The following is a 16,500-nucleotide window of genomic DNA, read 5'->3' as shown; positions in this document are numbered from 1 at the left end:
CAGTGGCGTGATCTTGGCTCACTGCAAGCTCCGCCTCTCAGGTTCAGGCCATTCTCCTGCCTCAGCCTCCCGAGTAGCTGGGACTACAGGCTCCCACCACCACGCCTGGCTAATTTTTTGTATTTTTAGTAGAGACAGGGTTTCACCAAGTTAGCCAGGATTGTCTCCATCTCCTGACCTTGTGATCCATGCCCGCTTCGACCTCCCAAAGTGCTGGGATTACAGGCATAAGCCACCTTAGTAAAGGCAGTTATATGTGTGGACCACTTTTATTGAAGCCTTGTTATACAGGTTGTACACAACTTGGTTATACAGGGAATGGTCAAGAAAAGATGTCTCTTTTATTTACTTTTTATTTTTATTTTTGTCATGAAAAGAACTCAATGGGAGGAAAAGGTTAAAAACACAGAGAAGAAAGAGGATAATTATGAAAAGGGGCCCTGAGAAAGCAAGAGGACAGCATGTGCTTTAAATCACAGACAAATTGAACTTGGACAGATAGAGGGCTAGTTTTTCCTCTCAGACAGGACAAAAGCATGGGTGAAGATACAACTCAATGTGTGTGTAAAAAACAGGAAAGTGGGTGGATAAGTGGTTCAAGCAGATCTGATGGCTTTTATTTTCTGTGTGAAATAGCAGGCAAGCCCATCTCCTGAGAATAAATGCATAATAACTGAGTTGGAGGCTTAAAAAGAGAGGAAAAAGTTTGCAATAACCACTAAAGAGGATGTAAAAGAGCCAAGGGAATTCCAGAAGAATCTGAGTAAGGACATGGAGAAGGATGATCTGGTTAGCACTGATTCATTCTGCAGTTCTCAGCTAAGACGTCAACTGCTCAAAGATGAAGTCCCTGTTACGTGTTTTCAGAGAATTGACTACCTTTCTTTTAGAGACTTATCATGGTTTAAATCTTATATTAATTTGTGAGATTATCTGATTAATTTATGTTTCATTGGACTGCAATCATGAGGTCAGGGATATTTATTTTCCTCATCATTGTATCATTTAACCTTTAGTTTCCCATCTCTAAAATATGGAGAACAATAATTCCTTTCTACATGATCAGGAAATGGATATAGTTAGGTTAGCATGAAACTGGAATTTAAGATATAAGAAGACAGGGACTTCTGATTGTTCATTGATGTATCCCCGGTGCCTAGCACAGTGCATGACACATTGTAGAAGCTCAATAAGTATTTACTTGAATGAATGAAACAAATATAGCTTCATATTTGGTGTCATAGGACACCAAGTCTCTAGACTTCCATTCTAGTGCTCTTCCCATTCTCCTACAGCTATCTACAGCAGATGATTGATGCATTATGCTTATTATGCTAAGGGTCAATGCATAGGCATTATTATCTTTGTTTTGCTCAAGAAGAAAGTGAAGCTCTGAAAGATGAAGTATCATGTGCAAATTAAACAGCTAGTAAGTGGTGGATCGAAATTCAATCCTAGGTCTGTGTCACTCCAAAATTTGATCCCTTTTTAGTATTCCATAATACCTACTCAGGTATTAGACAATAAAAGGTTTCATACATGAACCTTTCTAGGAGTATGCATAGTTGAAATTGAAACTTTCCCATCAACCTCCCCACTGGCAAAGAAAAATAAACAAATAAAAAAGCATTACTTTAGTGGTAAAAAATCTCAGGAAAAGTAACTATGACAGGCCAATGAAGATAACATTTATGGGCATTCACCTACCACTGCCTCCCACATCACACCATGGAAGCACCTACCAATCTACTCTATGTGACTCTATATATTATCCGTCTCCCCAGAATAAATTTTTACCCCACAGGCACAATGGAAGACCCAATTCTAAAGAGTTTATCTTCTCAGAATTGTCTCAGAGTGACCACAGAAGTAGGATGGGGTAATGAAAAAAGCCACATAGATCTTGGCATGACAGTGATACGGGAGGGGGGCAGGAAAGTGCTGGGTAGAGAAGGACAGAGTCCCTGGCAAGGGCTCCACCCTAGGGCCTGTGACCATGGACCTAAGTGGGAACAGGCACTCCTGTTTTCACGCCCAAATGTTGCATTTTCCATGACCACTCTGGCCCACCATGTTCCCCATCCTGTGCCCATAAAAACTTGAGACCACAGCGGGCATGGACACAAGTGGTTGGACATCAAGAAGACCAGAGGAACACACCAGCAGACATCAGCAGACATCAGCAGACCAACATGGACACTGAGGGGAGTTTGACCAGGGGCAGTTGGAGGAGTATCCAGGGGAAGATCACCTTTGCACTCCATCCTCCTTCTGGCTCCTCATCCATCTCACTGAGAGCCACCTCCACCACTCAATACAACCTTGCATTCATCCTCCAAGCCAATGTGTGATCTGATTTTTCCGGTATACTGGGCAAGAACTCAGGATACAGAAAGCCCTCTGTCCTTGCAGTAAGGCAGAGTCTAATTGAGCTGATTAATACAAGCCATCGGCAGACAGCAAAGCTGAAAGAGCACACTGTAACACACACCCATTGGGTTTCAGGAATCATAAACACTCACCCCTAGGTGCTGCCATGGGGTTGAAGCCAAAAGCACTCCCCACGACCTCTGGACCTGTCTGTCTGCGTGCTCCCATAGGGGTTTCAGCAGCCTGATACCGAAGAACTGACCCTTGTGGCATGCCCTGCGAGGGGCATAAGGGAACTCTCCCGTTTCAATACTTGAGCTATCTCTATCCCAATTTTCTTATCCATGAAATGAAGGCAATATTACTTGCCTACATAAGGCTTAGGAAATGATTAAATGGAATAGTGTATATAAAATGTCTGTAGCACAGTGGGCATGATAATTCAATTGTTAGCTGTCTAGTGCTTCCCTCATATCCAGAAGCCACCTCCTATTGATTCCTTGAAGACACTGAAAAAATATATCAAAAGGAACAAGCAACCCACCCCACCCTGACTTCTCCAAGTTGTAGCAAAATACATATGATACATTTCTTTGATTTAAAAAAAAAAAAAAAAAATGCCTTGGAAGCAGCAACTCATCATTTACAGGTGAGATCTCAGCACCAAAAAATAAAAACAATCCAATAGGCATTCTACCTCTCCTTTGTCTTATCCTACCGTTTAAGTAGTTATTTCTAACATTTTATTGCCTTTCATAACATTAGGTAGAGTCAGGACATCTGGTTCATTTTACAGATGAGGAAAGTAAGATAGGGAGGGTGGGGTGTCCATTCCAAGGTCACACAGCTATGCAAGGAAGATCTAGAATTGGAAATCAGATTTCTTGGTCCTTAGTTTAGTACTCTCCCCACTTAGTAATAATAATGATAATAATAGATCTGTGCAATTTATTTGAGTCACAAACTCTCTAAAACATTATAGAATTTATTAAAATTTCAGTCAAAAATAGCTGAAATATATTAGTCTAATACCTTAGTAGGCAGTGTGGAATAGGAGAAAGAGCTCAGATTTTGAAGTAAGGCAGACTTGGGATTGAATTCTAATTCCACTCTAAAGCATTTCAGAGTTTTAAAAATTTCAATAAAAAATAGCTGATGCGTGCTTGTAGTACCAGCTACTTGAGAGGCTAAAGAGGGAGGATTGCTTGAGCCCAGGAATTCAAGCCCAGCCTAGGCAACAGAGTGAGAACCAATCTCTTTAAAAAGTTGTTTTTAAAGAGTTCATTAATTTTTGGTGTTCATGTCCTGCTTTTATGTATCGTCTTACATATTTAAAGAAGAAAACTAATCCGGAAGCACCCAAAATGGGTACAGTTTGTAAAAGTGATGTTCATTATTTAAGTGTTAACTATAGAGGAAAACAAGCATCAGAAGTATGAGATGATAGTTCATTTCAGAGCAAAAGCTGTGAAAATTGGAAATTTTATATGAATAACTCTACTGTATATGAAATCATAATATAGGAGCAAATTATGCATAAAAGGACACGCATATTCTATAACTTAATTCAAAACATCATACAAAGATAATGAAATCATTCATTTTAGAGAAGTTCTATGATTGTCTGTGAGCTTAAGAGATAAAAGTTGCTGCAAAGTCAAGGATTCTGACTCATAGAAAAAAATCAGATAGAAATTAATCTCAGAGAACATCCTAACTCTAAAATGCAACTACCTTACCACCACCAAAAAAAAAACAGGTTTGCTTTATGAGGTATGAATTTTATAGAAAATAAAGGCTAATAAGGCTAATAAGAAAACAACAATAAAATTAAAGCAATAGTGCTATCCATACTGATGATCCAGCACCCATAAGCTTCATGAGGGAAAAAAATGCAGTACTCCCCAAATTATTGTTGTATCAAATCAAACTATTTTTGCCCCAAAAAGATTCAAGATCCCATTAGGAAAAAGTGAAGAAAGTGATACAAATATTCAAAACTTACCTCTTACCTGCAAACTTTCTCCCCTAAAGTATCAGACTTACTCTATATGAATAATGTGTCCAGTTGTAATCAAATTCTGTAATACCACTGAAGACTGTCTCAATGAACAGCTCCTTAGTTTAAATGGATTTTAAAGGATCTTAGAACTAAAGCCTTTCTTTTAAAAATGTAGGAGGAGCTCTTGCTTTATCCATGAAAAATACCAACCGTCATTAGAAAATTTGCATCCAAAACAGGTCAGCATTTAAGGTTACATTTGTCAAAAGATTCAGAGGAAATTACAAAGTTCATCTGAGTGTTTTCTTCCCCCTTTTAATTAGCTCCTGATACAGCATCTTAGTATGCCAGTGTTTTCTTTTTTCTTTTTTTCTTTTTTTTTTGTTTTATTTTGTTTTGTTTTAGCTGTGTGACTCATCACATTGGGAATTAAAAGATAATCCAAAGGTAAGCATTTGATTGCCAGGTTTATGTTGTTTCCCTAAAGTGTACTACCCAAAGGCATTATTATTTTGAGTTTCAAATACTTTAAGTACAAAAGGAGTCATAAACAGATAAGGAATCCAGAAACCCGGATTCTACTCTAGGCTTTCCCTCCCAGTCAGCTCTGTGACCTAGGGCAATTTCCTTAACTTCTTTGGGCCTCAGTTTCAAAAACTTACTGAATGGGATCTCAGAAGTAATCTGGTCTAACCTCCTATTCCCAAACAAAAATTGCCCCTGTACTTTCCCTAAGCAATTGTCAGTTTCTCATGTGTAAAAGGAGCCAATAGAACTATGTCATTGTCTAAAGCTTCCTTGATTTCTAAAATTCTTGATGTTGTAATTAAAATTCAGTAAGTATTATGTATATATGTTGTTTCCCATTGGAAATTTATCAAATCATTCTTTACACAACCAAACAGGAGTTTATTTTTGTAAATTCAGGCCACCACCAAATTGTCCCTTATCCTTCAAGTCTCCAAAGAGGTTTTGTCTGCCCCTGGTTTAATCTCCATGTCCAGGAACCACGCAAGCCATAAGAAGCCAGAATACTTTTGATGCTTTTCTGGAGCAGATGAGATGCCAGTCATTTATTCCCAAAAGGGAATGAATTGAGGCTGTATCCAATCTGTACACCATCCGATAGATACAAATTATCTTCCTTGCTTTGGAACACAGGTTCAGACTTGATAACTTCTCTCAGATTCTAAAGATAGGTTTTACACTAGATACGTGAATAAACAAATAAAAGGCAAGAGTGTGAATGAAGAGTGGGCCACGTGTGCAATCCTCTCTCCACCATTAGCTTTATGTTGTACCCCAAGATGTTTTTTACTCCTAGATGTCTTTCTTTTTTATTCATTTCCATAGCTGATGTTTCTCCCTAAATTAAAGTTAGGAGGGTGGGAAGAAACTGGGAATTGTTTAGGGAGTTTTGTATTTACTTTTCAGATGTCAGCTGATTTGGCTCTCTCACAATAATTTTTAGCAGAAATTATTTATCAGGCCTACAGGAGGAATTTTCTAATCAGAATTTGCTGACATGACGGTAAGAAAAAGAAGATCTAGATTCAAAATCTTCTTTCTTTTTCCTGAGATTGCATTTTCAATTAACTAATTTGTCTTCTTCTATTTAAAGAAAAAAAAAAAACACCTCCAGGAAGTTTTCTTCAAGCTTCCTGTTTCCCCTGAATCCTCTAGCTCTTGCAAATATTTCACTATGCTATAACTTATCTTTCAATGCCACTAGCCCAACTTCGTGATATTCTTATTATATACTATGATATTGGAGTACAACTCAAAGAAATGGAAGCATAAAAATATCTTGGAATAATAAAGTACATTTATTTGTAGATATGCAAACCACAAGTTAAATTTAGTTAATCAAATACAGTTAGAAACAATAATGCACCATGCCTCAGTTGTTAAAGTCCATTAGATATTCCCTTCCACCTTGATTTGATAGCTTAATCAGTGAAAGCATAAGGTAAGCTTTGCTTCTTGGTGTGAAAAAAAATACACTAAAAAGATAATTCATTTTAATCTACTAAAAGTCCTATTTGAATGCTTTCTAATGGCATCAATACAAATAAATATATTCTTAGCTTTGAATAAATATATTCTTTGTCATTGATACTTGTATACTTGTACCTTAGCAATCATTAATCTCTGCTCCAGACACAAGGCATATTTCAGGTCCTAAGAAAAGAAGATTTGGGAGTAAACTTGAATGGTGCAGAGAAAGGAGGATGGGTAAGACTACTTGGGGCAACCCCTCTCTAGCTGCAAGATGGTCTACACCAAATTGAAGAGAAGGTGTAAACCCAAACTTGATGCAGACGTTGGGTAAGTGTTACCCAACGGGTGTGGAGTGAAAGGTACATCAAAGCCTAAGAATGGGGAAATTTTTCAGGACAGTTGAGATTAAGTCATTGTGACACAATTAGGTGCAGCTAGAATGGAGCTAGGCTAGACAAGGACGTTCCATAGCCTCTCCAGCAGGAATATATACACTACTTTATTTTATCTAGTATCCCCCTCAGACAAGCAAGTGGGTATTATTTTAGTTTTACAAATGACTATTAAGTTACTTTCCAGAAGTCAAAACTTCAGGAGAAATCAAACCTAGGTCACCTAGATTTGACACCTAGGCTTATGCTCTTCCCATAGAGTCATTCCACTGCTGGGATGTTTTGTTTTGTTTTGTTTTGTTTGATACCTCAGTAGCTAAAATGGTCAACTGGCAGATGTCATTCTGTAAAGCTTTATAATCCCAAGTATTCTGTTAATTATCAAAACAGGAAATGAGTATTCCTAAACTGCTATACAAATGAGGTAATCGGCAAAGGCAGCATCTAATGTCTCAAGTATTTAATGGCCTTGGTAAGGTTAAAGGGCATTAAATAGGCAAAAACAAGAAAAATAAACAATGCTTTGACATTTAGGTTATATATATATGCACATGTACACACATGGTTTAAACAAAATTCCCTGAATTTGGTAACAGATTTTAAACATTCATGCAAATGTCACTTCTAAGGTTCTAAAGGCATTTTTAAAAAATCAAACCATCCCCACGAGACTGACTTGAAAAGTTATTTGGTAAAGTTGGCATATTGCATAGAACATTGGTCTCCTATAAAGAACACACTCTGTGAGATAGAGGGCATCAAGATTTTCTGCTTTCCCCCAAATCCAGTTAGTTTGATAAAACTAATTTATGAACTCTGAATTCACCCTCTAGACTACCACAGATTCAACAGTAGGAAACCAGACCTGAGATTCTCAGGAAACCCACAAGATTTGGAAAATACAATTAGCAACATCAGGGTCTAGTCCCTAGAAACTTACTGGAATTAACAATTAATACCAGTCATGAACAGAGACCACAGAGGTTGGCTGTGCCAGACTGTTTGCCATTCACTCATTCAAGAGTTACAAAGCAATAATGTGCCAAGCATTGTGGCTCACATTCTAGTTAGAAGGATAGAAACCAGAAACTATGAAATATTTATGGTACAGTGTGAGAAGAACAGGACACTATGATAGAGGTCATTGGCAGCAAAGGGAGCTCAGAGGAGAGAACAACAAACTCTACCTGTGTTGTCAAAAGGGTGAGTATCTTCATGCAGAGATGGTTTGGAGAACCACCCTGGCTCCTGATAATACCAAATTGTAGAATAATAAAATGTATATTTGACATTTGTCCTGGGTTATCTCAACAGAGTGCCTAAAACCCTTGGAATTTCCTGAGTAATAGGAATGTCTTCTATTATTCATAATGAGCCCCTTTCAACTACACCTGAATTTATGCTAATGAAGTGACTCTTGGAGGATAGGGGCTAGTGGCCAGAGGAACCAACCACTCAGTTAGAGGGTTTGAACTTTCAGGCCCACCCCTGACCTCCAGGGATGGTAGAGGTTTCAGAGATTGAATCAATTACCAATGGCCAATGATTTGATCCATCATGCCTACATAATGGAACCTCCACTTAAAAAAACAAACATAAACCAAAGGGTTCCAAGAGCTTCCACACTGAGGTGCTGGGAGGGCGGCATGTCTGAAGAGGGCATGGAAGGTCCACAACTCCCTACCCCATACCTTACCCTATGAAGTTCTTCCATTTGACTGTTTTGAATTGTATTTTTTTATAATAAATTGATAATAGTAGTGTTTTCCTGAGTTCTGTGAATCATTCTATCAAATTATTGAAACTGAAGAGCCAGTTAGTCTGAAGCATTGGGACTTGCTACTGGCACCTGAAGTGGGGCAGTCTTGTGGGACTGAGCCCTTAACCAGCCATGTCTGTGCTAACTACAGATAGTGTCATAATTGAATTGAATTGTTGGATGCCCAGTTGCTGTCAGAGAATCAGAGATTTAGAGAATTGGTTGGTATCAGAAAATACTCCAGACAAGTCAACCTTCTGTGAAAATAAATAAAATTTAAAAGCCGTGGAATCCCCAAAAACACTTTAAGCTCTGAGAGAAATGTAACTGTGATTCAAGCCACAGATGGATACAACTTCTGTTCTCAGGTTATACGTTGACTCACTTTCTTATTTTTCTTGTTCTGTACCATTACTAGAGATAATTAAACAATGTCAGGGACAAAAATCTCCTGCCTTCTTAATGAATGACTCTTGTTATAGATTAACTTCCTCTCTGGTGTCCTGCTTTGCTCAAACTAGATGACAGAAAACCCATGATGATTATACTCTCTGTAAAAAATGTTAAATATATCCTTTCCAAAAAGAAACACTGACTATAACCAATCAAATTGCTATAACTAAGCACCAGCCTTGTATGAATAATGCTGTAATCCTGCTAAAAACTCCTCTGTCTCTGCCTGTATAAATAAAACCTTACCTTCCCTACTTCAGAATGCTGACTCCATTCCCTTGGTGTTGGAGTTTCTGAGGTCTGTCCTCACACATTGCACTTAAATAAACTCTCTTTCAATTAGATTTTTACCTTTTTGATTATTTGAGGTTGACACTTCTTTATAACACTTTCTTTATCAAACTCACAGAGCCTACCTTTTTGTAAAAGCCTAGGTCTTTTAGGAAGCTAATCAAGATAAAATTGTTGATGAACTCTGGCAGAGACTAATTATTTCCCAGTGTCAATTCTACTATTTTTCCTTTTATTATAGTGATAGAAACTCATGAGTTTTAGCTGTGTACATGGCCTCCAGTCTAGAGACTACATTTTCTAGACTCCTTTGCTGCTTGGTATGAAAATATGACTGAAATTTAGATAATGAGATGCAAGAAGTGATGTGTGCAAACTTTGAGTCATGTTTTAACAAGAAAATCATTTCTCCTCTTCTTTCTCTCCCCCCAGCAGGCTGTAGCCCAGATGTAATAGTGGAAGCCATATTTAACCACATTGACAATGTCAACATGCACTAGGAAGTGGCAAAGAAATCAGGTAGAAGGACCCTAGGCCTTGAGTGATCTCCTGCGGCAGTGCTGTCTTCCCATCTTTTTGTCTTTTGCTTGAGCTGTCATATTTTGAAGTTTCTTGATTATAGCAGTTTGCCCTGTAGCTTAATTAATACGGAAACAAATATCCATTAAAGTGCTAATTGACATTACTTACTCTTCCAAAAGATATTTGCTCATGGAATCCAAAAATCAAAGAATGTACAAAATCCAAAGGGAAAATATGCTAATGGTGTTTCAAATCCAGTGATGGGCTGGAAATTTTTGTGTCTTGGTTTGTTTTTACTTCCCTTTAAATCCTAGCATAACAGCAATTCCCTACTCTGCCACTCCATTAGGTTCAGTCCTGACTAATGTTTCACATGTCTGTTTCTGACCTTAGCATGTGATTTCCTTAGGGGCAAAAAGTGTGCCTTACTTACCTCTGTAAATCCATTTTCTAGAATATAGCATGCATTCAATAAATATTTATTAAATGTAACCATATTTCCTCCTTTATTTTTTAAAACTTCCTCCACATATAATTTTATTCGAATAATGCAAATAACCCAATGACGAAGATAATAATGACAGTAGATATTGCTGATTTAAACTGCATGTCAGGCAGTATGTTCAATGACTACTCATGTTCTTTAGTCCTCACAATAACTCCATGATGTAGAAACTACTCTTGGCATTTCCGTTTTACAGAAGAGGAAACTAAGGCTCCGAAAAGTTAAATCATTTTTCCAAGGTTTTACTTTTAGGAAGTGGCTGAAATGGGCATTTGAATCCAAGATTGCTTGACGTCAAGACATTTTCTTAGCTACAACATAGTCTGCCCCACTTTCTTCCAGAAACGGCCTGGCAATGTGTAGGATGTCAAGGAGAAAAATCATCCTGTATTTAAGAGTTAGTTACAGATAATTAAGCCAACTTAAATTATACATTGTGGGTTACCAAGTCAGTACAAATTATAATATGCTTATGAAAAGCTTTTGCTAGCTTCCTGATTAATGAATACCTTCACTTTGAAAATCTGTACACAGGGAAAGTTTGCAATCTGGTCTGAACCTTGGCATAGTTACCCAAAAACTGAAGAAAACCACCCTGGAATGAACATAAAAGGGGCTGCTATTTTGTATAAATATTTCAGAGGACAATGGAACAAAACATTGTAGACATAAAATAGACTTTGCAAGATCAGTTTGAATGTAGTAAATTATCTATCATAAAATGTAATAGTCAATTATATTTCTAAATTTGCTATTGTAAGAATATTCAAACATACACAAAAGTGAAATTAATATGATGAAATCACATGTAACATTTATCTAGCTTCAACAATTATCAAGGTAACAAAATATTTATTAATTTATCCTCTCATGAAAACTGATACTTCAACACTCAAAAGGCAGGAAGTATGGAATTCACAGAACCTTAAACTGGTATGACTGAAACAAATCTAAGAACTCTAGTCTAACTCCCTCTTTTACAGACAAGGAAATCAAGGCCCTGAAAGGAAAGAAGACCTTGTCAGGGTTATTTAGTTAGCTAGTGACAAAGCCAATAATAGAATCAGTTTTCACTAGATCACACTGCCACTTAATAATAAATAATCTTTAATTCATTTGAATCATTTGAAGATAATTAATGCAATATGGTAAAAACTCCTTTCTCCATAAATGCATGAAAACAAACTAGGATATTCTTCAGCATTACCAGATATATATCTTTTTCTACCTATTTTTTCCAAGAATAGCAATTACAAAACAATTCTTTTGTATTTGTCTCCTTTAGTGTCCAAAATGTGTTATAAAATAAATAGTTCTTCAATCACAAGAGTTCAGAAAAGCAATCATATAAAATTTTGCCCTAAAATCATGATCTTTCCTGGTTGGTTCTTGATAATGCTGAGACAGGAACTAACACATAATGAACTTGTTAATGAACTATCAACAGGAAACCAGAAGGTACACATGTGTGTCCTTGGATTGAGTCTTAATAAAATTAAGACATTAAGTCCCAGTTGGAGAGTAGACAAGCAACATAAAATCCCTAATAGCCAGGATACACCATAATTTCAGAAAAACAAGCATCAAAAATAAATATTAATTTTCTCAAGTTGTCATTTTATTAGTGGCATGTGGGTTTTAAAATGTTTAAACAAGTTACTAAACAGAGTTTCAAAGCACCTCATCTATGAATCTTTTTATTTAATTTAGAAGAAAATCACAGATTTTATGGATCATATTCACTACATATTAGCACTGACTTTAAAGTGGCTGTATTGCCAGAAAGGAGAACAGCTGGACTTTTACATTAATACTGGGGTGATCTTGTAGACTATTGTAGATTGGCAGGAGACTATTTTAGATTGGCAGTATACCTTGTGTTTTCTATTTTTCTTTTTTTTGGAGAGAGTCTCACTCACTCCGTCGCTCAGGCTGGAGTGCAGTGGCGCCATCTCAACTCACTGCAACCTTCACCTCTCAGGTTCAAGCAATTCTCCTGCCTCAGCCTCCTGAGTAACTGGGATTACATGCGCCAACTACCACGCCCGGCTAATTTTTGTATTTTTAGTAGAGATGGGGTTTGACTATGTTGGCCAGGCTGGTCTTTAACTCCTGACCTCAAGCGATCCCCCCGCCTCGGCCTCCCAAACTGCTGGGATTACAGGCGTGAGCCATCACGCCCAGCCAAAAACTAAATATTAATTTTCTCAAGTTGTCATTTTATTAGTGGCATGTAGGTTTTGAAATGCTTGAACAGGTTACTAAACAGAGTTTCAAAAGCACCTCATCTATGAATCCTTTTATTTAACTTACAAGAAAATCACAGATTTTGTGGATCATATTTACTACATATTAGCATTGACTTTAAACTGACTGTATTCCCAGAAAAGAGAACAGCTGGATTTGTACATTAATATTGGGGTGATCTTGTAAACTATTTTAGATTGGCAGTATATCTTTGAAGACATGTTTTAGTTCTTTCCTAAGACTAAGACCTACTGTCTCCCTAGGCTGCTGCAATTTAGTGATTCATTCATTTAGTCAGTCATTTATTCAATTAATAATTATTGAGTTCTATACTAGGTAATTGAGATATAGCAATGAACAAATAGACAAATTCCTACACTTGTTGAGTTTACATTCTAGTAATGGAGAGAGACCATAAACAAATAAACAAGCAAAAATATGTTAAGTAATTATAAACCATCAAAAAAAAAAATTCAGGTAAGAGGCTAGATAGAGACTGGTGGTCTGAGAGAACAAGGCTATTTTAGAAAGGGTGATCAGGAATATCCTCTCTGAGGAAGGACCCACAAAGATAACTGAGTAGTGAGTGCTTCAGACAGAAGAAATAGCAAATGCAATGGTCCTGAAGTGGGACTGTAACTGGTGGGTTGTGGCAAAGAAGCCGGTGTTGCTGGGGCAGAGTAAGCAAGGAGAAAAGTAGAAGAAAGAAAGGTCAGAGGGGTAGAGGGGGCAGTTTGTATGGTGCCTCATAGGCCATTTAAAAGATTTCAACTTTTAAACTAAGTGAGATGGTGAGCCTTGGAAGGTTTTGATCAGAGAGGTGAACGATATTACTAATTTTTTAAAGATCACTCAGCTGCTGAGGAGACAATAAGTTGGATGGATACAAAATGGAATCAGGGAGATGATTTCAGAAGCTCCTGCAATTGTCTAGTCAAGAGATGATGGTGACTTGCACTATGATGGCAAAAAGTGTCATATTCTGAATACGTTTTGAACATAGGGCTGGTATAATTTTCTAAACGATTGGATGTGGGTTATGGGAGAGAGAGGGTAATCAAAAATGATGCCAAGGATTCCAGCCTAAGCAACTAAGTAAATGGTGGTGACATTTATTGAAATGAGGCACACTGGGGAAGAAGCAGGCTTATTGTGAAAACAAAGAATTCAGTTTGGGACATGATAAGTTTGAGCTGCTCATTAGACTTTCAAGTAGAGATACAGAGTAGAGAGTGGTTACATGAGTCTGGAGCTTAGGGTGGAATTCAGTACTAGAGATAAAAATTTTGGAGTTAGTAATATATAAATGTTACTTTAAAGCCCTGAGACTGAATGAGATTGCCTAGTGGTCATTTATGTAGCAGACTTAGGCATAGGTATTTCTAAAATTAGAAAATTATGACTTCTAGAGAATTAACACACTACTAAAGATGAATATATATTGATGGAAATAATTATCAAATATCACTAGGTAAAGTAAATGATGTTCATTGATTATAGTCTTTTTTGTCCTTTATTCTCAATTACAAACATATATTATCTGACATGGTAACCTGTCATAAGAATTCTGCACTCTTTCTTTTAACCTACTCTGTTTTAAACAATCAAAGTTTCAGCAATGTTAACACTACATTGGTAATCACTAAACTTTTAAAAGCTACATAGTCTTATTCACTTTATAAGACTCATTATTTGTAAGTTCTTATAATTTTCTAGAACATTTCCTTGCCCGGTTCATTACATTACCACACCAAAATATGAAATTTTCTTACTTATAAATATCTCATTCTCTTCCTTTTCAATTCAAATTTGAAGACTGATTTTCAAATTTTGCACTAATGTGACAACTGTGGAACAATAACTGAAGATTTTCCTGAAGAGGCCAGGCATGGTGGAGCACACCTGCAGTCCCAGCTACTCAGGAGGCTGAGGTAGGAGTATTGGTTGAGCCGAAGTGTTTCAGGTCAGGCTGGGCAACATAGCAAGACTCCACCTCTAAAAAACAATAATAGAAAAATACAAAATAAAATAAAAAGATTTTCCTGAAGAGAGAGCTGTTCAAAGTTTTATAATCTCAGGACTCAAAAGATCCCTTCATAAAAAAGAAATACTTCTTCTTTCCTGTGTCACCAAATTGCTACACCAATTTTCTGTTGGTGCTAGTTTCAGTAGATCATTTTGGGGGATTCCCCATTAATCTTTAGGTGCCACATTTAAATGTTGAGAGCAAAGATGTATACCATTTTCCTTGGTTCTGAGCTGCTCTCTAGCAAACAGATGTAGCCCACATTTAGAAGAAGACACAGAGTAGCTGACAGAAATACAGATTTACCCACTAAATTAATCAAACAAGTTCCATACCATAGTATATTGGTCGAGAACGTAGATCTGGAGCCAGTCTGCCTGGGTTTGAATCTCAGTTCCATCATTTACTGACTGTGTGACCTTGGAAAATGTACTAAAGTTCTCTATGCCTCAGTTTCCTCATCCTTTAAATGGGGATAGTAATAGGATTTAATCCACAGGATAGTAGTAAGAATTAAAGGAATTAATATGTGTAAAGCACCTACTATGTGCATGGCACAGAGTAAGCCTACATGTGAATTAGGTGATGGAAAGTTTTGATTGGAAGAGTAGGCAGGGGGTGAATAAAATGAAGCTCCACCTGTCTATAACTTGCCAGGATTTACCCCTTGCCATGTACTGTGGTTACAAGTCTCAGTATTGGTATCACTCCATTGTGCCTGGGTCCCAAGGCAGGAATTATTTTCTCTAAAAAATACATTGATATTCATATAAAGTATTCAAGAAGGCTATGTGGGGAAGAAGCAGGTGTGTATTAGTCTTTTACCTTTGCACATTTCCACAACATGACTAATTCTTTTCTTGAGTATTTTACAAGGCACAGAGACTAGGACTGGAACATTTTAGTAATGTGTAAAGAATGAATGTATAGATACAAGGATGCATGCATAAATGAAATAATAATTCTAAGAAAAGGGAAGGTAAACATAATGACAGAACATCAAAACAGAGGAAGATGGGAAAGCAAGAATCGCTAAGCCACAAAAGACCTCATTGCCATATTTGGCAACTGTGCTTAAACCTCTTGAATATTTTTTCAAGTAAAATAACTATTTTCAGTCAGCGCTTAACAGAAACTTTTCAAGGTCCACTGTTGATATATAAGAGGTCCTTCCTTTGGAGAAAATAAAGCAGGGAGTATCTTGGGATACAATATCTACAGATAATTGTAAGTCTGAAAATATCAGATAACAATGACAAGACTGCTTCCCTAGTTTATCAACTTCATATGCCTAAGTGAGTTGCAGAATCCCAGGGACCCAGAAGATAGAATAAAGAATTTAAAGAAAACTAGTGTAGGAAAGCAGTGTCATTTCTACTTTTTCCTAAAAGTTTGAAAACTTAAATTAGGGGAGTGGGGTAATGGAAAATATCCCACAAATCTTTCAAGTAAAATTGGTCACACATGTGAATCTGATTTGTGATATTTGTTAAGGAATTTATAAAGATTTAAATGTCTTTTGCACCCTTTAATAAGTATTAAAATGTCATTCTTTTTCCTGAATGACCTCAGTGGTGAGGTGGCCAAATGCAAGTATTCAGAAGCCTTTACGAAGTCCTCAGTCATGCCCACAAGTGAATTAGGCATTGCAAAAGGTATAGATGGATATATAATGTCTACCTCTGAAAAGTACACGGAAATAAGAAAAATAAAGGACTGGGACAGGCCAGTATGGAATCAAGGGCTAAGTTGTCAAATATGGATTCTAAAAGCATTCAGAAAAGGCAAAGAAGGTAGAGTGTATGCTGCTCTCCTGAGCTCCAGACCATTATATCAAATTGCTTAGGAGAAAATTTATTGATGGGAATAATTATCAAATATCACTAGGTAAAGTAAATGACTCATAGGCAAGTCAAATTCAACACGTCCAAA

The 16,500-nt window shown here is 36.9% G+C and overlaps 1 protein-coding gene across 1 annotated transcript in view; it reads right to left on the bottom strand.

Annotated features, from left to right (window-relative positions):
• Positions 1–4,482, bottom strand: part of IL13RA2 (interleukin 13 receptor subunit alpha 2) — a 38,120-nt gene extending 33,638 nt beyond the window's left edge. Inside the window, exon 1 of the mRNA XM_021932555.2 lies at positions 4,376–4,482. The gene's annotated coding sequence lies outside the window, so the exon portion shown is untranslated. The remainder of the gene's footprint in view (positions 1–4,375) is intronic.
• Positions 4,483–16,500: the final 12,018 nt, after the last annotated feature.

This window comes from Papio anubis, chromosome X, assembly GCF_008728515.1.
Source record: "Papio anubis isolate 15944 chromosome X, Panubis1.0, whole genome shotgun sequence".
NCBI lineage: Eukaryota > Metazoa > Chordata > Mammalia > Primates > Cercopithecidae > Papio > Papio anubis.
Note: the sequence above shows the minus strand (reverse complement) of the source record. Positions and strands in the feature narration are given on the sequence as shown.